Here is a 27,216-nt window from a genome sequence, read left to right as displayed (position 1 = left end):
CGTCTGATAGTAAGGCAAGGAGCCAGGGCGCCAAGGCAAAGCACGTCTGATGGTAAGGCAAGGGGCCAGGGCGCCAAGCAAAGCACATCTGATGGTAAGGCAAGGAGCCAGGACGCCAAGGCAAAGCACGCCTGATGGTAAGGCAAGGGGCCAGGTCGCCAAGGCAAAGCACGTCTGATGGTAAGGCAAGGAGCCACGACGCAAAGGCAAAGCACGTCTGATGGTAAGGCAAGGAGCCAGGGCGCCAAGGCAAAGCACATCTGATGGTAAGGCAAGGAGCCAGGACGCCAAGGCAAAACACGTCTGATAGTAAGGCAAGGGGGCAGGACGCCAAGGCAAAGCACGTCTGATGGTAAGGCAAGGGGCCAGGGCGCCAAGCAAAGCACATCTGATGGTAAGGCAAGGAGCCAGGACGCCAAGGCAAAGCACGCCTGATGGTAAGGCAAGGGGCCAGGTCGCCAAGGCAAAGCACGTCTGATGGTAAGGCAAGGAGCCAGGGCGCCAAGGCAAAGCACGTCTGATGGTAAGGCAAGGGGCCAGGGCGCCAAGGCAACGCACATCTGATGTAAAGGCACAGGGCCAGGGCGCCAAGGCAATGCACATCTGTTGGTAAGGCAAGGAGCCAGGGCGCCAAGGCAAAGCACATCTGATGGTAAGGCAAGGGGCCAGGGCGCCAAGGCAAAGCACATCTGATGGTAAGGCAAGGAGCCAGGGCGCCAATGCAAAGCACATCCGATGGTAAGGCAAGGAGCCAGGGCGCCAAGGCAAAGCACATCTGATGTAAAGGCAAGGAGCCAGGGCGCCAAGGCAAAGCACATCTGATGGTAAGGCAAGGAGCCAGGACGCCAACGCAAAGCACATCTGATGTAAAGGCATGGAGCCAGGACGCCAAGGCAAAGCACATCTGTTGGTAAGGCAAGGAGCCAGGGCGCCAAGGCAAAGCACATCTGATGTGAAGGCAAGGAGCCAGGGCGCCAAGGCAAAGCACATCTGATGGTAAGGCAAGTAGCCAGGACGCCAAGGCAAAGCACATCTGATGTAAAGGCAAGGAGCCAGGGCGCCACGGCAAAGCACATCTGATGTAAAGGCACAGGGCCAGGGCGCCAAGGCAATGCACATCTGTTGGTAAGGCAAGGAGCCAGGGCGCCAAGGCAAAGCACATCTGATGGTAAGGCAAGGGGCCAGGGCGCCAAGGCAAAGCACATCTGATGTAAAGGCAAGGAGCCAGGGCGCCAAGGCAAAGCACATCTGATGGTAAGGCAAGGAGCCAGGACGCCAACGCAAAGCACATCTGATGTAAAGGCATGGAGCCAGGACGCCAAGGCAAAGCACATCTGTTGGTAAGGCAAGGAGCCAGGGCGCCAAGGCAAAGCACATCTGATGTGAAGGCAAGGAGCCAGGGCGCCAAGGCAAAGCACATCTGATGGTAAGGCAAGGAGCCAGGGCGCCAAGGCAAAGCACATCTGATGGTAAGGCAAGGGGCCAGGGCGCCAAGGCAAAGCACAGCTGATGTAAAGGCAAGGAGCCAGGGCGCCAAGGCAAAGCACATCTGATGTAAAGGCACAGGGCCAGGGCGCCAAGGCAATGCACATCTGTTGGTAAGGCAAGGAGCCAGGGCGCCAAGGCAAAACACGTCTGATAGTAAGGCAAGGAGCCAAGGCGCCAAGGCAAAGCACGTCTGATGGTAAGGCAAGGAGCCAGGGCGCCAAGGCAAAGCACGCCTGATGGTAAGGCAAGGGGCCAGGTCGCCAAGGCAAAGCACGTCTGATGGTAAGGCAAGGAGCCACGACGCAAAGGCAAAGCACGTCTGATGGTAAGGCAAGGGGCCAGGGCGCCAAGGGAAAGCACATCGATTGGTAAGGCAAGGGGCCAGGGCGCCAAGGCAAAGCACATCTGATGGTAAGGCAAGGAGCCAGGACGCCAAGGCAAAACACGTCTGATAGTAAGGCAAGGAGCCAGGGCGCCAAGGCAAAGCACGTCTGATGGTAAGGCAAGGGGCCAGGGCGCCAAGCAAAGCACATCTGATGGTAAGGCAAGGAGCCAGGACGCCAAGGCAAAGCACGCCTGATGGTAAGGCAAGGGGCCAGGTCGCCAAGGCAAAGCACGTCTGATGGTAAGGCAAGGAGCCACGACGCAAAGGCAAAGCACGTCTGATGGTAAGGCAAGGAGCCAGGGCGCCAAGGCAAAGCACATCTGATGGTAAGGCAAGGAGCCAGGACGCCAAGGCAAAACACGTCTGATAGTAAGGCAAGGGGGCAGGACGCCAAGGCAAAGCACGTCTGATGGTAAGGCAAGGGGCCAAGGCGCCAAGCAAAGCACATCTGATGGTAAGGCAAGGAGCCAGGACGCCAAGGCAAAGCACGCCTGATGGTAAGGCAAGGGGCCAGGTCGCCAAGGCAAAGCACGTCTGATGGTAAGGCAAGGAGCCAGGGCGCCAAGGCAAAGCACGTCTGATGGTAAGGCAAGGGGCCAGGGCGCCAAGGCAAAGCACATCTGATGTAAAGGCACAGGGCCAGGGCGCCAAGGCAATGCACATCTGTTGGTAAGGCAAGGAGCCAGGGCGCCAAGGCAAAGCACATCTGATGGTAAGGCAAGGGGCCAGGGCGCCAAGGCAAAGCACATCTGATGGTAAGGCAAGGAGCCAGGGCGCCAATGCAAAGCACATCCGATGGTAAGGCAAGGAGCCAGGGCGCCAAGGCAAAGCACATCTGATGTAAAGGCAAGGAGCCAGGGCGCCAAGGCAAAGCACATCTGATGGTAAGGCAAGGAGCCAGGACGCCAACGCAAAGCACATCTGATGTAAAGGCATGGAGCCAGGACGCCAAGGCAAAGCACATCTGTTGGTAAGGCAAGGAGCCAGGGCGCCAAGGCAAAGCACATCTGATGTGAAGGCAAGGAGCCAGGGCGCCAAGGCAAAGCACATCTGATGGTAAGGCAAGTAGCCAGGACGCCAAGGCAAAGCACATCTGATGTAAAGGCAAGGAGCCAGGGCGCCACGGCAAAGCACATCTGATGTAAAGGCAAGGAGCCAGGGCGCCAAGGCAAAGCACATCTGATGTAAAGGCAAGGAGCCAGGGCGCCAAGGCAAAGCACATCTGATGGTAAGGCAATTAGCCAGGACGCCAAGGCAAAGCACATCTGATGTAAAGGCAAGGAGCCAGGGCGCCACGGCAAAGCACATCTGATGTAAAGGCAAGGAGCCAGGGCGCCAAGGCAAAGCACATCTGATGTAAAGGCAAGGAGCCAGGGCGCCAAGGCAAAGCACATCTGATGGTAAGGCAAGGAGCCAGGACGCCATGGCAAAGCACATCTGATGTAAAGGCAAGGAGCCAGGGCGCCACGGCAAAGCACATCTGATGTAAAGGCAAGGAGCCAGGGCGCCAAGGCAAAGCACATCTGATGTAAAGGCAAGGAACCAGGGCGCCAAGGCAAAGCACATCTGATGGTAAGGCAAGGAACCAGGGCGCCAAGGCAAAGCACATATGATGTAAAGGCAAGGAGCCAGGGCGCCAAGGCAAAGCACATCTGATGGTAAGGCAAGGAGCCAGGACGCCAAGGCAACGCACATCTGATGGTAAGGCAAGGGGCCAGGGCGCCAAGACAAAGCACATCTGATGGTAAGGCAAATGGCCAGGGCGCCAAGGCAAAGCACATCTGTTGGTAAGGCAAGGAGCCAGGGCGCCAAGGCAAAGCACATCTGATGGTAAGGCAAAGATCCAGGGAGCCAAGGCAAAGCACATCTGATGGTAAGGCAAAGATCCAGGGAGCCAAGGCAAAGCACATCTGATGGTAAGGCAAAGATCCAGGGCACCAAGTCAAAGCACATCTGGCGTAAAGGCAAGGAGCCAGGGCCATCTGATGGTAAGGCAAGGAGCCAGGGCGTCAAGGCAAAGCACATCTGATGGTAAGGCAAGTAGCCAGGGCGCCAAGGCAAAGCACATCTGATGGTAAGGCAAGGAGCAAGGACGCCAAGGCAAAACAAGTCTGATGGTAAGGCAAGGAGCCAGGGCGCCAAGGCAAAGCACGTCGATTGGTAAGGCAAGGGGCCAGGGCGCCAAGGCAAAGCACATCTGATTGTAAGGCAAGGAGCCAGGACGCCAAGGCAAAGCACGTCTGATGGTAAGGCAAGGGGCCAGGGCGCCAAGGCAAAGCACGTCTGATGGTAAGGCAAGGAGCCACGACGCCAAGGCAAAGCACGTCTGATGGTAAGGCAAGGAGCCAGGGCGCCAAGGCAAAGCACGTCTGATGGTAAGGCAAGGCGCCAGGGCAAAGCACATCTGATTGAAAGGCAAGGAGCCAGGGCGCGAAGGCAATGCACATCTGTTGGTAAGGCAATGAGCCAGGGCGCCAAGGCAAAGCACATCTGATGGTAAGGCAAGGGGCCAGGGCGCCAAGGCAAAGCACAGCTGATGTAAATGCAAGGAGCCAGGGCGCCAAGGCAAAGCACATCTGATGGTAAGGCAAGGAGCCAGGGCGCCAAGGCAAAGCACAGCTGATGTAAAGGCAAGGAGCCAGGGCGCCAAGGCAAAGCACATCTGATGTAAAGGCACAGGGCCAGGGCGCCAAGGCAATGCACATCTGTTGGTAAGGCAAGGAGCCAGGGCGCCAAGGCAAAACACGTCTGATAGTAAGGCAAGGAGCCAAGGCGCCAAGGCAAAGCACGTCTGATGGTAAGGCAAGGGGCCAGGGCGCCAAGCAAAGCACATCTGATGGTAAGGCAAGGAGCCAGGACGCCAAGGCAAAACACGTCTGATAGTAAGGCAAGGGGCCAGGACGCCAAGGCAAAGCATGTCTGATGGTAAGGCAAGGGGCCAGGGCGCCAAGCAAAGCACATCTGATGGTAAGGCAAGGAGCCAGGACGCCAAGGCAAAGCACGCCTGATGGTAAGGCAAGGGGCCAGGTCGCCAAGGCAAAGCACGTCTGATGGTAAGGCAAGGAGCCAGGGCGCCAAGGCAAAGCACGTCTGATGGTAAGGCAAGGGGCCAGGGCGCCAAGGCAAAGCATATCTGATGTAAAGGCACAGGGCCAGGGCGCCAAGGCAATGCACATCTGTTGGTAAGGCAAGGAGCCAGGGTGCCAAGGCAAAGCACATCTGATGGTAAGGCAAGGGGCCAGGACGCCAAGGCAAAGCACATCTGATGGTAAGGCAAGGAGCCAGGGCGCCAATGCAAAGCACATCCGATGGTAACGCAAGGAGCCAGGGCGCCAAGGCAAAGCACATCTGATGTAAAGGCAAGGAGCCAGGGCGCCAAGGCAAAGCACATCTGATGGTAAGGCAAGGAGCCAGGACGCCAACGCAAAGCACATCTGATGTAAAGGCATGGAGCCAGGACGCCAAGGCAAAGCACATCTGTTGGTAAGGCAAGGAGCCAGGGCGCCAAGGCAAAGCACATCTGATGTGAAGGCAAGGAGCCAGGGCGCCAAGGCAAAGCACATCTGATGGTAAGGCAAGTAGCCAGGACGCCAAGGCAAAGCACATCTGATGTAAAGGCAAGGAGCCAGGGCGCCACGGCAAAGCACATCTGATGTAAAGGCACAGGGCCAGGGCGCCAAGGCAATGCACATCTGTTGGTAAGGCAAGGAGCCAGGGCGCCAAGGCAAAGCACATCTGATGGTAAGGCAAGGGGCCAGGGCGCCAAGGCAAAGCACATCTGATGTAAAGGCAAGGAGCCAGGGCGCCAAGGCAAAGCACATCTGATGGTAAGGCAAGGAGCCAGGACGCCAACGCAAAGCACATCTGATGTAAAGGCATGGAGCCAGGACGCCAAGGCAAAGCACATCTGTTGGTAAGGCAAGGAGCCAGGGTGCCAAGGCAAAGCACATCTGATGTGAAGGCAAGGAGCCAGGGCGCCAAGGCAAAGCACATCTGATGGTAAGGCAAGGAGCCAGAGCGCCAAGGCAAAGCACATCTGATGGTAAGGCAAGGGGCCAGGGCGCCAAGGCAAAGCACAGCTGATGTAAAGGCAAGGAGCCAGGGCGCCAAGGCAAAGCACATCTGATGTAAAGGCACAGGGCCAGGGCGCCAAGGCAATGCACATCTGTTGGTAAGGCAAGGAGCCAGGGCGCCAAGGCAAAACACGTCTGATAGTAAGGCAAGGAGCCAAGGCGCCAAGGCAAAGCACGTCTGATGGTAAGGCAAGGGGCCAGGGCGCCAAGCAAAGCACATCTGATGGTAAGGCAAGGAGCCAGGACGCCAAGGCAAAGCACGCCTGATGGTAAGGCAAGGGGCCAGGTCGCCAAGGCAAAGCACGTCTGATGGTAAGGCAAGGAGCCACGACGCAAAGGCAAAGCACGTCTGATGGTAAGGCAAGGGGCCAGGGCGCCAAGGGAAAGCACATCGATTGGTAAGGCAAGGGGCCAGGGCGCCAAGGCAAAGCACATCTGATGGTAAGGCAAGGAGCCAGGACGCCAAGGCAAAACACGTCTGATAGTAAGGCAAGGAGCCAGGGCGCCAAGGCAAAGCACGTCTGATGGTAAGGCAAGGGGCCAGGGCGCCAAGCAAAGCACATCTGATGGTAAGGCAAGGAGCCAGGACGCCAAGGCAAAGCACGCCTGATGGTAAGGCAAGGGGCCAGGTCGCCAAGGCAAAGCACGTCTGATGGTAAGGCAAGGAGCCACGACGCAAAGGCAAAGCACGTCTGATGGTAAGGCAAGGAGCCAGGGCGCCAAGGCAAAGCACATCTGATGGTAAGGCAAGGAGCCAGGACGCCAAGGCAAAACACATCTGACAGTAAGGCAAGGGGGCAGGACGCCAAGGCAAAGCACGTCTGATGGTAAGGCAAGGGGCCAGGGCGCCAAGCAAAGCACATCTGATGGTAAGGCAAGGAGCCAGGACGCCAAGGCAAAGAACGCCTGATGGTAAGGCAAGGGGCCAGGTCGCCAAGGCAAAGCACGTCTGATGGTAAGGCAAGGAGCCAGGGCGCCAAGGCAAAGCACGTCTGATGGTAAGGCAAGGGGCCAGGGCGCCAAGGCAAAGCACATCTGATGTAAAGGCACAGGGCCAGGGCGCCAAGGCAATGCACATCTGTTGGTAAGGCAAGGAGCCAGGGCGCCAAGGCAAAGCACATCTGATGGTAAGGCAAGGGGCCAGGGCGCCAAGGCAAAGCACATCTGATGGTAAGGCAAGGAGCCAGGGCGCCAATGCAAAGCACATCCGATGGTAAGGCAAGGAGCCAGGGCGCCAAGGCAAAGCACATCTGATGTAAAAGCAAGGAGCCAGGGCGCCAAGGCAAAGCACATCTGATGGTAAGGCAAGGAGCCAGGACGCCAACGCAAAGCACATCTGATGTAAAGGCATGGAGCCAGGACGCCAAGGCAAAGCACATCTGTTGGTAAGGCAAGGAGCCAGGGCGCCAAGGCAAAGCACATCTGATGTGAAGGCAAGGAGCCAGGGCGCCAAGGCAAAGCACATCTGATGGTAAGGCAAGTAGCCAGGACGCCAAGGCAAAGCACATCTGATGTAAAGGCAAGGAGCCAGCGCGCCACGGCAAAGCACATCTGATGTAAAGGCAAGGAGCCAGGGCGCCAAGGCAAAGCACATCTGATGTAAAGGCAAGGAGCCAGGGCGCCAAGGCAAAGCACATCTGATGGTAAGGCAATTAGCCAGGACGCCAAGGCAAAGCACATCTGATGTAAAGGCAAGGAGCCAGGGCGCCACGGCAAAGCACATCTGATGTAAAGGCAAGGAGCCAGGGCGCCAAGGCAAAGCACATCTGATGTAAAGGCAAGGAGCCAGGGCGCCAAGGCAAAGCACATCTGATGGTAAGGCAAGGAGCCAGGACGCCATGGCAAAGCACATCTGATGTAAAGGCAAGGAGCCAGGGCGCCACGGCAAAGCACATCTGATGTAAAGGCAAGGAGCCAGGGCGCCAAGGCAAAGCACATCTGATGTAAAGGCAAGGAACCAGGGCGCCAAGGCAAAGCACATCTGATGGTAAGGCAAGGAACCAGGGCGCCAAGGCAAAGCACATATGATGTAAAGGCAAGGAGCCAGGGCGCCAAGGCAAAGCACATCTGATGGTAAGGCAAGGAGCCAGGACGCCAAGGCAACGCACATCTGATGGTAAGGCAAGGGGCCAGGGCGCCAAGACAAAGCACATCTGATGGTAAGGCAAATGGCCAGGGCGCCAAGGCAAAGCACATCTGTTGGTAAGGCAAGGAGCCAGGGCGCCAAGGCAAAGCACATCTGATGGTAAGGCAAAGATCCAGGGAGCCAAGGCAAAGCACATCTGATGGTAAGTCAAAGATCCAGGGAGCCAAGGCAAAGCACATCTGATGGTAAGGCAAAGATCCAGGGCACCAAGGCAAAGCACATCTGGCGTAAAGGCAAGGAGCCAAGGCCATCTGATGGTAAGGCAAGGAGCCAGGGCGTCAAGGCAAAGCACATCTGATGGTAAGGCAAGTAGCCAGGGCGCCAAGGCAAAGCACATCTGATGGTAAGGCAAGGAGCAAGGACGCCAAGGCAAAACAAGTCTGATGGTAAGGCAAGGAGCCAGGGCGCCAAGGCAAAGCACGTCGATTGGTAAGGCAAGGGGCCAGGGCGCCAAGGCAAAGCACATCTGATTGTAAGGCAAGGAGCCAGGACGCCAAGGCAAAGCACGTCTGATGGTAAGGCAAGGGGCCAGGGCGCCAAGGCAAAGCACGTCTGATGGTAAGGCAAGGAGCCACGACGCCAAGGCAAAGCACGTCTGATGGTAAGGCAAGGAGCCAGGGCGCCAAGGCAAAGCACGTCTGATGGTAAGGCAAGGCGCCAGGGGGGGGTGGGAATAGTTGGCGGGGGGGGAGGGGCAAATAGAGGGGAGGGGCAAATAGAGGGGGGGGGAAACAGTTGGGGGGGGGGAAAACAGTTGGGGGGGGGGAAAACAGTTGGGGGGGGGAAAACAGTTGGGGGGGGGGAAAACAGTTGGGGGGGGGAAAACAGTTGGGGGGGGGAAAACAGTTGGGGGGGGAAAACAGTTGGGGGGGGGAAAACAGTTGGGGGGGGGAAAACAGTTGGGGGGGGGGAAAACAGTTGGGGGGGGGAAAACAGTTGGGGGGGGAAAACAGTTGGGGGGGGGAAAACAGTTGGGGGGGGGAAAACAGTTGGGGGGGGGAAAACAGTTGGGGGGGGGAAAACAGTTGGGGGGGGGAAAACAGTTGGGGGGGGGAAAACAGTTGGGGGGGGGGGAAAACAGTTGGGGGGGGGGAAAACAGTTGGGGGGGGGGAAAACAGTTGGGGGGGGGGAAACAGTTGGGGGGGGGAAAACAGTTGGGGGGGGAAAACAGTTGGGGGGGGAAAACAGTTGGGGGGGGAAAACAGTTGGGGGGGGAAAACAGTTGGGGGGGGAAAACAGTTGGGGGGGGAAAACAGTTGGGGGGGGAAAACAGTTGGGGGGAAAACAGTTGGGGGGGGGGAAACAGTTGGGGGGGGAAAACAGTTGGGGGGGAAAACAGTTGGGGGGGGAAAACAGTTGGGGGGGGAAAACAGTTGGGGGGGGAAAACAGTTGGGGGGGGAAAACAGTTGGGGGGGAAAACAGTTGGGGGGGGAAAACAGTTGGGGGGGGAAAACAGTTGGGGGGGGGACAGACACGGGGGGGGGGACAGACACGGGGGGGGGGGACAGACACGGGGGGGGGGACAGACACGGGGGGGGGGGGAGGGGACAGACACGGGGGGGGGGGACAGACACGGGGGGGGGGGACAGACACGGGGGGGGGGACAGACACGGGGGGGGGGGACAGACACAGAGAGAATGACACAGAGAAAGACAGAGAGAGAAAGACAGAGAGAGAGAAAGACAGAGAGAGAGAAAGACAGAGAGAGAGAAAGACAGAGAGAGAGAAAGACAGAGAGAGAGAAAGACAGAGAGAGAGAAAGACAGAGAGAGAGAAAGACAGAGAGAGAGGGAGACAGAGAGAGAGGGAGACAGAGAGAGAGGGAGACAGAGAGAGGGAGACAGAGAGAGGGAGACAGAGAGAGGGAGACAGAGAGAGGGAGACAGAGAGAGGGAGACAGAGAGAGGGAGACAGAGAGAGGGAGACAGAGAGAGGGAGACAGAGAGAGGGAGACAGAGAGAGGGAGACAGAGAGAGGGAGACAGAGAGAGGGAGACAGAGAGAGGGAGACAGAGAGAGGGAGACAGAGAGAGGGAGACAGAGAGAGGGAGACAGAGAGGGAGACAGAGAGGGAGACAGAGAGGGAGACAGAGAGGGAGACAGAGAGGGAGACAGAGAAAGAGACAGAGAAAGAGAGACAGAGAAAGAGAGACAGAGAAGGACAGAAAGAGAGAGAGAAAGAAGGACAGAGAGAAAGAGAGAGATAGAGTGAAAGACAGAGAGAGAAAGAAGGACAGAGAGAAAGACAGAGAGAAAGAAGGACAGAGAGAGAAAGGACAGAGAGAAGACAGAGAGAAAGAAGGACAGAGAGAGAGAGAGAGAGACAGAGAAAGACAGAGACAAAGAAGGACAGAGAGAAAGGTCAGAGAGAAAGAAAGTCAGAGAGAAAGAGAAGGACAGAGAGAAAGATAGCGAGAGAAAGAAGGACAGAGAGTCAGAGAGAGAAAGAAGGACAGAGAAAGACAGAAAGAGAGAGAGAGAAAGACAGAGAGAGAGAGAGATGGAGACAGTGAGAAAGTCAACGTGGAGAAAAGCTAGATCATACATCGTTATGGAATGAAAGACAGAGATTGAGATAGGGAAAAGACAGGGAGAGAGAGATTGGGTGGAATGCAGTAAGAAAGAGAGAGAGAGAGAGAGAGAGAGAGAGAGAGTGGATTGAAAAGAGACAGTCAGTAGCAGAATGAGGCAGGAATCAAAGAGACAGAAATTGGAGTTTCATACTCACCGTTCCACATATCTCCAGGGCTTGATTCACCCTCAGCTCAGCCTCGGTGTTGGGGAGAGAGATCCCAGGTCAGAATTGTACTGTGGGGTGCAAAATATCAGAGCTGCGACTCCATGCTCACACACACACATTCACACACAGAGCTCAGACACTTATACTTACGAGGTCCACATGGTAAAGAGAGAGAAGATGGATTCCTACTCTTTAAATACCCCCAATGAGTCACAAAAAGAATCCCCACCTCCCCACTAATGATACCCAACCAGCTCACGGTTATCCTCACCTGAACACACCTCCTCCAGGTCTGGGCCAGACCAAGAGAAACCTCAGAGATTGGGGGGGTGGCTTGTCGACCCCTGCTCGAAGGATTATCCCAGGGCTGTGTCTCTCTCTCTCTCTTGCCCCAATCCACACCTCGGCCACAACGCAGATCCCAATGAACACCATCTACAACTGGCCATTGCAGCTTGATCATCTCCGACTACAGAAGGTAGAGCCACTCCTGATTTGCTGCTTTATGTTAAGTTTCCACATTTCTTCCAAACATTCTTGCTGTTTTTACAGTGGGAGCTCACGCTTAGAAACTGACCTCTTTGTTTAACGTGCCTGTGTGTGTGTGTCCCTGTGTGTGTGTTTGTGTCCCTGTGTCTGTGTGTGTGTGAGTCTGTGTGTGTGTGTGTGTTTGTGTCCCTGTGTGTGTGTGTGTGTGTGTGTGTGTGAGTCTGTGTGTGTCCCTGTGTGTGTGCCTGTGTGTGTGTGTGTGCCTGTGTGTGTGTGTCCCTGTGCCTGTGTGTGTGTGTCCCTGTGCCTGTGTGTGTGTGTGTCCCTGTGCCTGTGTGTGTCTCTTCGTGTCTGCCTGGACATTCACATTTAGGCAGTCGCTACAGTTTAGAGCTGGAAAACGTGACACATTTCAGAATCTTAGCACTCGCTGAGCAACGGGGAGAGATCTGATGCTGCAAATGTGCCTTTGACAAGTAGCCTCAGAGAGATACAGGAGGCTCAGCTCTCTGTAACCTGTACCTCACACACACTCAGCTCCTGTGTCACAGGCATTCCAGGCCCAGCTCTCTGTAAACTGTACCCCACACACACACTCAGCTACACAACAACTCCTGTGTCACAGGCATTCCAGGCTCAGCTCTCTGTAAACTGTACCCCACACACACTCAGCTACACAACAGGTCCTGTGTCACTCGCAATCCAGGTGACTCATTTGAAAAATTTAAATGAAAATCGCTTATTGTCACAAGTCGGCTTCAAATGACGTTACTGTGAAAAGCCCGTTTGGGGATGCAGGTACGGGAATTGAACCGTGCTGCTGGCCTGCCTTGGTCTGCATTCAAAGCCAGCGATTTAGCCCTGAAATCTGTGAGGCTTTATTCCATGACGATCACATTACCCCAAAAGTTGACTCCCATGTGAATACAGTGTGTGTGGCACTGCAAGGGACTCCAATACACTGACCCATTGGTTACGTTAACAATCTTCATTTACTACCCAACATTCTCCCATGTGTGTTGTGTGACACACATCATACTGACAGCTCTCCATCCACAGCAACTTGCAGCCACCTCCCGGAGACTTTGGCAGCGAGTGAACGAGTGTCAGCTCCACTCAGCTTCGGGTGTCTTTGGAGTTTAATTTGAAAATTTTATATCCCTCACTTCCCTGCCTCCCAGACTGTGTGCTGACAGCTCGGATATGTGTGGACCCCTGTCACTGTAGCAAAGTCACTCTGCTGGACTCCCCCTGTGGGAGAGTCATCCTCACTCATTTCCATTTAAACATGCTGCTGCGAACATAACTCAGTAGAAACAGAGTCTTCAGCCCTCTGCTCAGGAGCTGGGCTGGTCACACACAGCCTCAATATACTCAACAGACACAGCAGCAGGAGACAGGACTCTAACCTGCTTTTTATTGTAAGAAGTCTTACAACACCTCTTCATTCACCTGAGGAAGGAGCAGTGCTCCGAAAGCTAGTGAATCAAAACAAACCTGTTGGACTTTAACCTGGTGTTGTTAGACTTCTCACTGAGCCCAGGCCAGTCCAAAACCGGCATCTCCACATCATGGCTGCTTTTTATTATTCATTTCTCCACTGGTTGCAGGCCCCTCTGTTTGGGACAGGGACAGCATTTTATAATCCATCCCTATTTGCTGCTGGCTATGGTTAGAATATCACACACACTCACAGATCTTCAACGACACAGTCACACAAACATATTCACACACACAGCCACACACACACACACAAACATATGCTCACGTGCCCTGACATGCTGGCCAGACACATACATATTCACACACACACACACACACAAACACTCACATACACAAACATATGCTCACGTGCACTGACATGCTGGCCAGACACATACATATTCACACACACAAGCAGTCCTATCCTCACATAAGCAGATGGACACAAGCTCTCACACACACACTTACACACACTCACATAAATCTTCACACACAAGCTCTCACACACAGACTCACACACACACATGCTCACGTACCTTACCCACATTTGCTGATTACTATTACATTAAAGCTGACTTTAACTTGAATCAATTTCTTCCAAAAGTTCTGATTGCTTTTACAAATGGAGCTGACATTTGCAAGCTGACCTATTTGTTGTGTGTGGGGGCGAGAGTGTGTCTGGGTTACATGTTTCGTCTGTCCACAGACATTACCGGCAGGAACCTTTACACATTTCAGAATCATAAACAACTCGGTGGCAAGAGATTCAGAAGATCAAATGCTGCATTTTTCTGCCTCTGACAAGCAGCTCTGCAGAGGCAGAGAGAGAGAGACCCTCTGGTGGGGAATGTCTGAATCACACACACACCTTTACCAATCTCCACCTAGTGGGGAATGTCTGAATCACACACACACCTTTACCAATCTCCACCTAGTGGGGAATGTCTGAATCACACACACCGTTACCAATCTCCACCTAGTGGGGAATATCTGAATCACACACACACCTTTACCAATCTCCACCTAGTGGGGAATGTCTGAATCACACACACACCTTTACCAATCTCCACCTAGTGGGGAATGTCTGAATCACACACACACCTTTACCAATCTCCACCTAGTGGGGAATGTCTGAATCACACACACACCTTTACCAATCTCCACCTAGTGGGGAATGTCTGAATCACACACACACCTTTACCAATCTCCACCTAGTGGGGAATGTCTGAATCACACACACACCTTTACCAATCTCCACCTAGTGGGGAATGTCTGAATCACACACACACCTTTACCAATCTCCACCTAGTGGGGAATGTCTGAATCACACACACACCTTTACCAATCTCCACCTAGTGGGGAATGTCTGAATCACACACACACCTTTACCAATCTCCACCTAGTGGGGAATGTCTGAATCACACACACACCTTTACCAATCTCCACCTAGTGGGGAATGTCTGAATCACACACACACCTTTACCAATCTCCACCTAGTGGGGAATGTCTGAATCACACACACACCTTTACCAATCTCCACCGAGTGGGGAATGTCTGAATCAAACACACACCTTTACCAATCTCCACTTAGTGGGGAATGTTTCGACAAGACAGTGCTTGCGACTGAGTACAGTATCGGACAGCAAGTGATGCTTTCTGTATATAACCCCAGCACATTCCTGTCACCAAAATTACTGGGTCCGTACTCCATTGCGGATAAAGTGAGCCCTTCCGTATATAAAATAAAGTATCCCAATGTGGGAGGAAACCGGAGCACCCGGAGGAAACCCACGCAGACAAGGGGAGAACGTGCAGACTCCGCACAGTCACCCGAGGCCGGAATTGAATCCGGGACCCTGGAGCTGAAAGACGTGCTTGTTTGGTGAATTGGACATTCTGAATTGTCACTCTGTGTACCCGAACAGGCGCTGGAGTGTGGCGACTCGGACTTTTCACAGTAACTTCATTGCAGTGTTAATGTAAGCCTACTTGTGACAATAATATAGATTATTATAAATTTTCCGAGTACCTATGACTCTTATGACATGTTTTGCAATTATTTGTTAGGAATCAGGGAGTTGAAACAAATGGGACTGTTTTGAATTGGCAGGCAATGATAGTAGGGTCCCACATGGATTAGTGCTTGGGGCCCAGCTATTTACAACGTACATTGATGATTTGAATGAGGGGAGCAAAAGTAATATTTACAAGGTTCCTGGCGGCAACAACAAGTGGGATTGTGAGTGGTGAGGAGTATGTAGAGAATCTTCAATTTGATTCAGACAAATTCAATCAGTGTGCAAATGCATGGTAGATGCAGTGTAATATGGATTACAGGGTTATCCAGTTTGGACAGAGAAACAGAATGGCAGAGTATTATTTAAATATTCGTAGATTGGCTAATATTGGCATACAAATACCTGTATAACTCATTTCAAGGTATTATACCGATGAACGTAATGCACAGAGTTATTGCAGCATAGGAGATGGCTACTTTCTCATTTAACTCTCAGGAAATCGTGGCAGTTCTATAAAATCCCAAATTGAAGCAATAGCAGACATGAGATGAGTCCTCCAAAACTTGATAAGACCAGTCACTGAGCGCAGGCGGGTAATTCTCATCATCGGGGAATGAGACCAGACTGAAGGCCATTTATAGGCTGCACATCGACAACTCTGTAGTAAATACTGAGAGTGGTAAAAGTGGTTTTTACCAGTGCTCAAACAAGTGATAAGAACATAGGAACTGGGAGCAGGAGTAGGCCATCTGGCCCTTCGAGCCTGCTCCGCCATTCAATGAGATCATGGCTGATCTTTTGTGGACTCAGCTCCACTTTCCCACCCGAACACCATAACCCTTTATTCCTTTATTCTTCAAAAAACTATCGATCTTTATCCTGAAAACATTTAACGAAGGAGTCTCAACAATAAAATGCAGCAAATAGCGTCAAAGGGGAAATATGGTAAAAAACAAAACAAAATTAATGGCCCTTTACATAAATTCATGTTGCACTTGGCACAAAATTAAGGGCACACTTTGACACTGAAGACATTGAAATGGGCTTCAGAGAAGCAGAATCAGGTAAAGATTGGTGTTGAATAAAGGAATCAGGAAGGAAGGGTGATTCAAAAGTAGGTCAAAGAACTTTGGAGGTTGTGAAGGGTAGAGGGCGTGTGGGTGAGTTGGTTGGGGAACTGCAGAGCAGAGCAATAACGGTAAGGAGACTGAAATAAACATCATGCCAGAGTTGGAGGAACAAAGATAGCTTGGTGTTGGGGAATTGTTAATCTAGAGATTACTCAAACTAGGAGGAATGATATCCAGAAAGGATTTAATTCTGACTGAGTTTCAATTTAAAGGTGTTGGTGGATTCAAAACGGAGTACAACTATTCAAACCTAATGATATTCTGATCACTCTTCCCAAATGTTCTCTTACTGAAACATCCGGTATTTCATCCTCCAGAACCTGTTACAGTACAGCTTCCTTCACCATTGGAACAGAAATACACTGACCAATAAAGTTTTCTGGCTCACATCGCAGGAATTCCTCTCACTCTTTGGCTTTACACTGTTGCTATTAAGTTTATATTCAGATAATTGAAGTCCACCATGATCACTACTCTGCTGTTCATGCGTCTGCTTATAATTACTGACTTTGCTCCTCCCCACAATTTGATGACCTATTGTACAAAGAAACAAAGAAATGTACAGCACAGGAACAGGCCCTTCGGCCCTCCAAGCCCGTGCCGACCATACTGCCCGACTAAACTACAATCTTCTACACTTCCTGGGTCCGTATCCTTCTATTCCCATCCTATTCATATATTTGTCAAGATGCCCCTTAAATGTCCCTATCGTCCCTGCCTCCACTACCTCCTCCGGTAGTGAGTTCCAGGCACCCACTACCCTCTGCGTAAAAAACTTGCCTCGTACATCTACTCTAAACTTTGCCCCTCTCACCTTAAACCTATGCCCCCTAGTAATTGACCCCTCTACCCTGGGGAAAAGCCTCTGTACCCACTGTCTAGTGTAGCAGCTCCATATTGTTCCTTAATTCTAACCTTTTAGATCTCAACATCAGCCCTCTATGCAGCTGTAAATAGTTACTCAATCAATAGTGCCGCTCCTAGGTCTTGTTTTCTCTTCGACTCACTTTTATGAATATCTTGTGGCCAGAAATGTTATGTTCCTAATTCTCCCCTTCAGTTAGCTCTCTATTATTTGCAGTATCTAACAGTCCCAGCGTGTGGCAACCTTTGTATGCAGCTCACCAACAGCTTCACAACATTCCCTTTATTTATGTAAATTAACTTCAAACCCATTTTTGACAACACTGCATTTGCTCTGAACCATTATAGGATGCCAATCATTTTCCTTTCTATTTTGGGGCTATGATAGATGGAGTTAAGATAGATACCAAGCATAATTGAATTAAATGGATAAATGGGCTCAAGGGGTTGAATGTCCACCTTGTGTTCCCACAGTCCCGCATTTAAACATGGCCTGAATAATGAACTGAAACATTTGTTAATTCTAAAGCTAACCAGGGTTTCTGAGCAATCACTTCAGTACAGGAGAGTTTTTTAAATGTTATATTTAAAATTATCTTTCTTTATTTTTTTTAGAAATTTAGAATACGCAATTATTTTTTTCCAATTAAGGGGCATTTTAGCACAGCCAATCCACCTATCTTGCACATCTTTGGGTTGTGGGGGTGAGACCCACACAGACACAGGGAGAATGTGCAAACTCTACACGGAAAGGGACCCAGGGCCAGGACCAAACCTGGGTCCTTGGCGCCGTGAGGTAGCAGTGGTGACTTCAGTGCAGGAAGTTTTAAACATCCCCTTTAACTGGACATCACGGATCTTTTTCAATTAAGGCTGAATGGTATCTTTTGTGAAGTTCACAGAATTCCAGGGCTATGAAGATCAGATAATGGGTTAGGGAGAGGAAACTTTGAAAAATATAGTTTAGTAAAAGCACACCAAATGCACCGTCCTCTGTTTAGTCAAGTTAAACGGCAAAGCTCAAAAGGAACAATGGTTTTTATTCAGTTGGTTAAAAGCTCTGAATAATAGGTGTTATATTTCAAGATTTTAATGACAAAGATACTGAAATTGTTGATTTATCACCTATCCAGAAGCTGAACCGATGTGTCCAGGATTCTGGAATTCAAACACAAATCCCTTCCAGAAGATAAAATAATCTTATTGCTAAATTAATAAACACTCAGTGTTGGGTGCTCTTTGGCACCATTTCAGAGTCTCCACCTCAGTCAGGAATTCCAGTGGTTCTCCGCCACCCACCTGGCAGGACAAGATAACACTTGTTCAGAATGTTGTTTTTCTGTGTGCGAGCGACAGATACAGTGCAGTCCTTCTCATTAGCCAATGCAATGTACATATAAAGCCTTCCTGTTGCAACCAGTTTATTTGTGTGTGTGTCAAGCGCCCGACTGCTCAACAAGTGGTTGATTCGAGATTTAAACAGGATTGTGTTTGTACCAGGTGTGGACGGGTTTCCAGTTCACCCGAATGCTGTCAGATTGAAGACTTCACAGTTGTTAGGGTCAGCAGCTGGAGAAGGTGAAATAACATAAAATCTACATATTTACAAAAAGTGTGAGAAATTATATGAATTGTAACTTGAATCCAGGCAGAATAATTGACAGATTTGGGCAAATTCAAACAACATTCATTCCTTTTGCAGTGTTCTTTGACTTTCTGATTGACAGATTCTGAGGACTTAAGTAAAACACAAACATCCAAACCTTTTTGATTCTCAGGCCTGTTCCTGGAAAATGTTTCGAAATCTCCATTTCCTCTTGTACTTCAGATAAACCTTGTGCGATGTTCAGATACTCAAATGGAGCAGAACTTGTTTAAAACGATCAGCTTTCATGAAATCAATTCAATGCTAACGTCGCAGTAAAATCTGCGTCTAAATGCGCGTCTGCTCACTGTCCGATCCCACCGGCTCCATCTCCCCCGGGTTACAAACTGTTATATATTGCTGCAGTGTTTCCCTCACTGTCTTGACCGGCTCCATCTCCCCCGGGTTACAATCTGTTATATGTTGCTGCAGTGTTTCCCTCACTGTCTTGACCGGCTCCATCTCCCCCGGGTTACAAACTGTTTCTCTGTCACGATGATAATGGTCAACATTTAAATTATTTCTCACCGTCGAGGACGCACCAGAACATTCCAAACTGAATCCGCGCGCGCGCAGAATTCAGCCCGGCGCGTGCGCACTGGGAGCAGGCGCTCCTCTTCGACCTGAGGGGCTGGTGAAATTGTGCACATGCGCAGTGCAGGGCTGCGGCTTCTCTCTGGCGCCGTCCGCCGCGCGCCCGAGCGGTTCAACGGCCGAGGCGCGCGAAGCAGAATCGGAGTGACGTGGGCCGAGAGGCTGCCGCGTGCTGCAGTGCAGAGGGATCTGGCGTCCCGAGGCATGATTCACACCCAGTTAACACACAGGTACAGTAAGCGGTTCGGGACGACACTGAATATTGATTTTATTTCAAGGGAGACTGTTGCATTTTTAAAAAACGAAGTCTTTCTGTCACTTTTTAAAATTCAGTCTTGATGACTCTCTGGCTGGTGCAGGATTTATTGTCCATCCCTGAGTGACCCTTGAACTGACTGGTTCGCTTGGCCATTTCAGTCAACCACATTGCTGTGGATCTGGAGTCACCTGCAGGATGACAGATTTCCTTCCCTAAAGGACATGAACTAACCAGATAGATTTTTACACAGTGGTTTGATGGTCATCATTTGATGTTTCATTCCAGTGGCTCATAAGAATACAAGGGAAACTCCATCAATAACGTTGCGAATTGCACGCTCCAGCATCAGTGGGAAGACCAAACATTTCAGTGCCTTCCTTGGGGACAGTAACACAAACACTCTGGAAAATCCCCTGCAACGTTACCTTTGATGAACCTGCTAATGAGCAAAATGTGTCTCCCTGCCACATCCTCTTTTCTCATCAGTTCAAGGGGAGGTTGACTTGAACTGATAAATGACAACTAACATTCATGCCACACAAATAGAATGTCATTCACCTGAGGAAGGAGCAGCGCTCCGAAAACTACTGACATCGAAACAAACCTGTTGGACTTTAACCTGGTGTTGTAAAACTTCTTACTGTACACAAATAGAAGACCATCTTTAAGAAGAAAGAGTCAAAATACTTTCCCTTAACATTCAAGAACAACAACATTTCTGAGTCATTGACCATTATTATTATGGGGAGTTACCATTAAGCAGAAACTTGACCAGCTGTCTGAATACTGTAGCTGCAACCATCAGTTAAAGGCAACTTATTTATTATACCTATTAGGATCATGATACAGTGTGAAACCCCGTACACAGCGGGTAGGATCCTGATACACTGCTGTTGTCATTTTACAGATAAATATGATCCAATCGAGTTAACGCACAACATGTTTTGTTGCAAAACATTTGCCAGTTATTCAAAAACAGTTTCAAGCTATGTTTGCTGCATTCGGTGAAAACTCATTTTTATAGTTTGTTCAGTTTCAAACAGAAATTGGTTATTTAATGTGCTGGATATGGAATTTACTGTAGCTCACATTCAACCATGAATTAGATTTATATCATAACTGGAATTATTCTTCACAAGAACAACTTGCGTGTATAGTGCCTTTAAACTGCCCCAAGGTTCTTCCCGTGAAGGTTATCAACATTTAAATGATCTGGAGAACGATTGACTCTTTGAAATCTGTGCTGTCTCGTGGAAAGAGCTGTCAGTTTTATTCCACAGTCCAACTTCCTCCACCGCCCTGTAAATAAATTCTCTTTAAGCTCCTGTGGAATTTGATTGTACCACCCTGTCAGATTGAAAAGTAAAAGAACGTGAATACTGGAAGGGAAAGAAATGCTGGAAATTCTCAGAAGGTCAGCAAAATCTGGGGAGACAAACAGAATGAAGAATTCAGACCCATGGGGTTGCATCTGAATTGAAGAAAGATAGAAATATAACAGGTTTTAAACCAGTGGAGCGAAGCAGGGAGCAGGATGTGCAAAAGCTGGACATTTGTAAGTGAGGAGGGAATAAGAGTAGGTTTAATTATACAAATTCCAAACTATCAAATTCCCACACTGCAGGAGGCCATTTGGCCCATCGAGGCTGCACGGACACTTTGAAAGAGCACCCTATCTAGGCCCACTCCCCTGCCCTATCCAGTAACTCTACCTAACCTTTGGGGACTTGGGGGTAATTTAGAATGGATTATCCATCTAAACTGCACATCTTTGGACTGTGGGATGAAACCGGAGAGCCCGGAGGAAACCCACGCAGACACAGGAAGAAATTTGCAAACTCCACACAGACAGTTCCCCAAGGCCGGAATTGAACGCAGGTCCCTGGCGCTGTGAGGCTGCAGTGCTAACCACGGTGCCACTGTGCTGTCTCTTGTTAGAATGTTTATAGTAAATAAACAAAGGATGTGTCCAACCGTCCCAATGTAACATGAAGGAATAAAAAAATGGCAAAATCAAACCAGCAAAAAACAACATGGAAGCAGCAGAAATTGTTTATTTAATGTGCTGGATATGGACTTTACTGTAGCTCACATTCAACCATGAATTAGATTTATCTCATAACTGGAATTATTCTTCACAAGAACAACTTGCGTGTATAGTGCCTTTAAACTATCCCAAGGTTCTTCCCGTGAACGTTATCAATGGAAAATGGTGTTAAAATGTTGGCTCTGCCCCATGGAAAGAGTTATTACGACAAAAGCTTGGTCAAAGACAAAGTTTTAAATGGTCATCTTAAAGGGAAGAGGCAGTGATAGATAAGGGAATTTTAGGCCAAGTCAGCTGAAAGCTCGGATGTCGATGTTCTTGAGACTAAAATTCAAAACCTCCAGGATATCAGATGGTCAAACCAGATGGTCAAACGGTAAACTGGACACGAATTCAGACAACCTCCATCCGATAAAATCAACTTCAATGGATGAAGCAACTTGTGCACATGGTTGGAAACTGTCCAGGTCCTTATCTGAAATCTCAAATAATCAATGTCCCAGGTGAGGTGAAGGATATGCTTCAAAGTAACTCTGAAGTTCTCTCTTTGAAGCTCGGCAGCATTGAGATCAATAAATGGCAGGAGCTTGATGCCAATTGTTCAGAATAATACAAATTGTCCATCAATCTGCCTGAAGCTTTAGGTCTCAATGTCTTCCTGCTGAGGCAGAACAGCAGCAGAGAAATACATCAAAAATAAACTAATATGTTCTTCAAGTATCTGCGGATCGAGGAGAGCCAAGTCAGTCACATAGAGGACCATGGCAGAAAAACATTAACCTGAATAGAGGTCAATCTTGGAATCGAAGGACATCTGACGATGCAATTACTGAGTCAAGAATGAATTATTGTGACCCTTGTTGAATTGAGTAAATGCCGAGCCAATTATCTTCTTGGTAGCCACCCAGTCAAATCCCCTTGGGATTTTATACTTTCCAATATAGATAATGTCTCCTTCTTCAGATTGGGCTATAGTTCCAATCTGTTCGATCTTCAGTGGGATGCAAAATAGGTGATGGCCCATTGGTGAACCTGAGTTACATTAACTCAACTGGTGTATGACCACGCCCCCTCCAACAAACACAACACACATTTCAGCATTTCAGGAACTTTCGATCTTCAATTCCTAACGTATTCGGAGTTAGCTGACCCCACCAACTTGTGCATCGATTCCCATATGGACATTGCAGAAAGGAGCTTTATTCAATCTCCAGTCATATTTCATTAAGTTAACGGTTCTCATCTGGCTTTGTGCCAAGCTCTACACATGCGGTCAATACTGACAGAGTTCACGGCTCTCGCCCACTGTAAGGCCAATTCCTCACATAGAGCAAGGAGTCACAGACTCAGCACCGTAGCAATGCTGTTCACTAATTTCATCTGTGGAAGTTGGTACAAATGCAAAGTTTTCCCTTTATAAACAAGAAATTACAGATAATTGACAGACTAGCGGGATTTCATGCAAATTCATTAAAAAGACACTGATTTGAGCCCACAGTTTAGGAACATGGTTTGCATGTCACATATTACAATAGTTCTCAGCAGTCTATTAAATCTTGGATATAATTCCACTCGCACACAGCAAACTCTAAGCAAACTTCCAATAGATCATGAATCGCCTTCATAAATCTACAAGATGCTCAGTCACTTTGGGAGTGGAACTGGCTGTCAGGTGGAGTACCAAACGGGCGACACAATTAACATCACCAATATTGTGTTGCAGCAGACCTAATTTAATCCCAGCAATATATGCCGAACAATATATGCCTGACAACAAAGTTAATCTGGGAACTTTTTACCCTGTATGTGAATGCTGTATATTGACCTGTAGGCTGACTCTGCCTTGACTCAGTGATGCTGCCGCTCATGCCTCACAATCATTATTCAAACTGGGTAGAGGGATAGCAATAAATATTTTTGAACAAGACTTCCAACAGACATATATGTACCACACACGGTACCTCAAAATTTGTGTTACAGTTCAGAAGTGTGGAAATTGAGCTCATTTTGCACTGCTGTTGAAGAGAAATGTATAACCCATGATGCTTTGTACTTGAATGCACAGCTTGTGAAACTAGATCAGAATGACAGGAGTTTATGTAATCATAGAATTTACAGTGCAGAAAGAGGCCATTCGGCCCATCGAGTCTGCACCAACCCTTGGAAAGAGCACCCCACTTAAGCCCACACCGCCACTCCATCCCCGCAACACAGTAACTCCACCCAACCTTTTTGGACAATTAAGGGCAATTTAGCATGGACAATACACCTAACCTGCACACCTTTGGACTGTGGGAGGAAACCGGAGCACCCGGAGCAAACCTACGCCACACGGGGAGAACGTGCAGACTCTGTACAGACAGTGACCCAAGCTGGGAATCAAACCTGGGATCCTGGAGTTGTGAAGCAACTGTGCTAACTACTGTGCTACCGTGCTGCCTGGAATAATTTTAGCCCTGGGGTAATGGTAGATTATAATCAACCATTGGTTTCCCACCTCACCGATTATATTCATCATTGACTTTAGTGGAATAAAACTGGTCGGAAAGTTGCTTTTTAGTGTGTGTCTGGTTCCATGTTTTACCTTAAACCAACATTTTTATTCATCAAGTCATAGAATTAAGCTGCACATAATGAGGTCATTCGGCCAATTGAGACGGTACTGGCTCTTTTGAGTGCCTATTCAATTTGACCATCTCCCCACCTCTCCCCAAGTGTTTGTCCTTCAGGTGTTTACCCAATTCTCTTGAAAGTTGAGATTGAATTTGCTTCCAACAGTCTTTCAGCCTGTTAATCCTCGATCATAACAACTTGCTGTATAAAATATATTTTAAAAACTCCTCGTCTCATCTTTCGCTTATGTCATTTGTCCAAAACCTATGCTCTTTACACAGGGTCCCTTTGGTATATAACATAATTGTAAAGATAAAGGTCATCCATTCATTCAGTGGCGATTTCAGAAAACACGTCTTCACACCAGAGTATTGCAAATATGGGAATTGTCAACCACAAAAGCTGTTGAGACTAGGGGTCAATTGGCTATTTAAAATAGAGATTGGTACATTCTAGATTAGGTGAATTGGACATTGAATTCTCCCTCAGTGCACCCAAACAGGCGCCGGAATGTGGCGACTAGGGGCGTTTCACAGTAACTTCATTGCAGTGTTAATGTAAGCCTACTTGTGACAATAAAGATTATATAAAAAAGATAGAGATAGGCTATCACCCAGGTTAAGGAATGAACACATGTTGATGGAGCCAAGGTAGATTATTCCTTGTCAAGTTGAATGACAAAAGCAGCGGAAGGGCCCAAGTCCTTTTTATATCTATGTATTTTCTGTTTTTGTTTCAGATTCCAGGATCCGCAGTAATTTGCTTTTATCTTCGTATTTGACAATACTCTACCTGGACAGAAATAAATTCACAGGCTATTGTGTTCCTGGTTTGCGACATCTCTTAATGAGCAGCAAAAACAGGGAGCTGTTTCAGTGAGTACAGCTGTTAGTGTTCAGTTACTAAATATAGCGATCGTGTTATGGACAGCGATCCTGTTATGGACAATGTTAGGAATTAATATGAACAACACATTCTTCTGCGGTGCTTCGCCAATAGGATGATATGTTGCACCTAGTGCCTGTGTATTCCTCTTGCGCGATATTCAGATCCTATTGATTTACACAGAACAATGTTAACATAATACACTGGCTGCATATCCAATGAATAAATGAAACATACCGCCACATCTAATATTGCTCTCCACCAAAAGCAACATCTAAACTTGCGTTGGATATCAAATCAACATTGCCTTTAATTACACCGATTGTACAGTTAATTTTGCTGACAGTGGAACTGAATTTCGGGTGGAGCATCTCATTGGCGCCATTGTACCTCTATCAATGATTTCATGGCTTGTGGGCACTGCTGGCAAGTTAATTTGTGTTGACTTTGTTCCCATTTAGATTGGCCCTTCGTTAATTCCCATTTAGATTGACCCATTTAGGGGCTGTTTAGCACAGGGCTAAATCGCTGGCTTTGAAAGCAGACCAAGGCAGGCCAGCAGCACGGTTCAATTCCCGTAACAGCCTCCCCGAACAGGCGCCGGAATGTGGCGACTAGGGGCTTTTCACAGTAACTTCATTTGAAGCCTACTTGTGACAATAAGCGATTTTCATTTTCATTTCATTTCATCTCATTTTTCAGATTGTGTAGAACCGCCTTCCTTGAAAAGTCCATCTGGTGTATATACACCCAAATTTCTGTGAGAAATTCTGTGAGAAGGGAGTTCAAGACATGAGATCCAGTGGCAGTGAAGGGACGCAATATAGTTCTGAATTAGGATCTTGTGTGACTTGGTTATACATGAAGGCCCTCATGGTTATACATGAATGCCTTCTCAACCTTGCCCATCGCCTGAGGCATGGTGATCCTCAGGTTAAATCACCAACAGTCAACTCTCCCCCTCAATGGGGAAAACAGCCTATGGTCATGAGGAACGATGGCAACTTTACCTGTGTGACTTGGAGTGGAGCTTCCAGGTGGTGTTGTTCCTATGCGTTTTGCTGCCCTTGGCCTCCCAGTGGTAGCGGTCACATATTTGGAAGGTATTATCAAATAAAGCTCGGGGAGTTGCTTGTATACATCACACAATGCTGCTCTGCCACTTTGAGCCGGCGGTGGGGGTGGGGGAAATGAATTCTTGAAGTGCAGCATTGGATGCCAATCAAATGGGCTACTGTGTTCATACATGTTGCTACATCGGCACTCATCCAGACGAGTGGAGACTGTGCTATCGCACTGCTGCATGATGCTTTGTAGATCAAGGAAAGACTTTGTGGAGTCAGGACATGAATTACTCGCCACAAAATTTCCAGCCTCTGAATAGCGCTTGTAGCGATAGAACTTATAAAACTAGTCCAGCTACGTTTTCTGGTTTATGGTGACTCTCGGGATCCATATTTTGGACACTTCAGTGATGGTTAAGTTGTTAACTGTCAAGGGGGATGGTTAGATTTTATTTGGTTGGAGATGACTGGCATTTGTTTAGCATGAATGCTACTTATCAGCCCAAACCTGAATATTGTCCAGGTACTACTGAGAATGACACAGAGGGCTTCAGTTTCTGAGGAGTTGAGAATGGAACTGAACATAATGCAATCATCAGTGAAAATTCAGGCTCCTGATCTGTGATGGAGGGAAGGTCATTGATGATGCACCTGAACATGGTTGAGAAGGATACTACCCTAATAAATGCATGCAGCTTAGATAGTTGGACGCAAACAAGCACAACTATCATGCTTTGTGCTCGGTATCACAACACCCAATGGAGATTTTCTGTCTTTCCTCCCCCTTCCCCCCCGCACTTTGAGTGGACCAAGGTGAATATGACCCTGCTAATTTGACTACCTGAATGACAGTTCTTCCAAATTTAGCACAAATCCCTGGATGTTAGTAAGGAGGACTTGCAGATACACAGTCCATTTGGACTCTGCATGGAGCACAAGAGGACAGATCAGAGTCAACTAGATATCAGGTTCTGGAGTCACTTAGAGGTCAGACTGGGTAAGATTGGCAGCTTTTCTTCCAAATAGGACATTTGTGAATCAGATTTTTTATGACAATCAAGGATGGCTTTGAGGTCATCATTTCTGAGACTATCTTTACATTCCAGATTTATTAATTAATGTAATTTAAGTTCCACTGTATTGTGGAATTTGAATTCTTGGCCTCTGGATTACTACTCAGTGAGATTACTACCATGCCTTCATATTGTACACCCATCCATGAATGTGAGTCCGTGACTGTCGACCTATGAGGTTCTGGCAGCACTGATTAGGTCATGGCAGAAGTTTAAATCA

At 48.9% G+C, this 27,216-nt stretch overlaps 3 long non-coding RNA genes across 3 annotated transcripts in view; 1 reads left to right on the top strand and 2 right to left on the bottom strand.

Moving 5' to 3' along the window:
- LOC140410244 (uncharacterized) overlaps positions 1–11,007 on the bottom strand; it is an 857,189-nt gene extending 846,182 nt beyond the window's left edge. Inside the window, exon 1 of the long non-coding RNA XR_011940588.1 lies at positions 10,822–11,007. This is a non-coding gene — a long non-coding RNA (uncharacterized lncRNA). The remainder of the gene's footprint in view (positions 1–10,821) is intronic.
- A 139-nt stretch (positions 11,008–11,146) lies between these two features.
- On the top strand, positions 11,147–26,464 carry LOC140410245 (uncharacterized). The gene is made up of 3 exons (XR_011940589.1): positions 11,147–11,311; positions 24,714–24,849; positions 25,562–26,464. It is a non-coding gene; the product is annotated as an uncharacterized lncRNA (long non-coding RNA).
- On the bottom strand, positions 17,837–19,072 carry LOC140410231 (uncharacterized). Its single transcript, XR_011940586.1, has 2 exons — positions 18,580–19,072; positions 17,837–18,385 (listed from the first exon to the last, which is right to left on the bottom strand). It is a non-coding gene; the product is annotated as an uncharacterized lncRNA (long non-coding RNA).
- Positions 26,465–27,216: the final 752 nt, after the last annotated feature.

Source organism: Scyliorhinus torazame, chromosome 4 (assembly GCF_047496885.1).
Source record: "Scyliorhinus torazame isolate Kashiwa2021f chromosome 4, sScyTor2.1, whole genome shotgun sequence".
NCBI classification, from domain to species: domain Eukaryota; kingdom Metazoa; phylum Chordata; class Chondrichthyes; order Carcharhiniformes; family Scyliorhinidae; genus Scyliorhinus; species Scyliorhinus torazame.
This window is presented reverse-complemented; position numbering and strand designations above follow the sequence as displayed.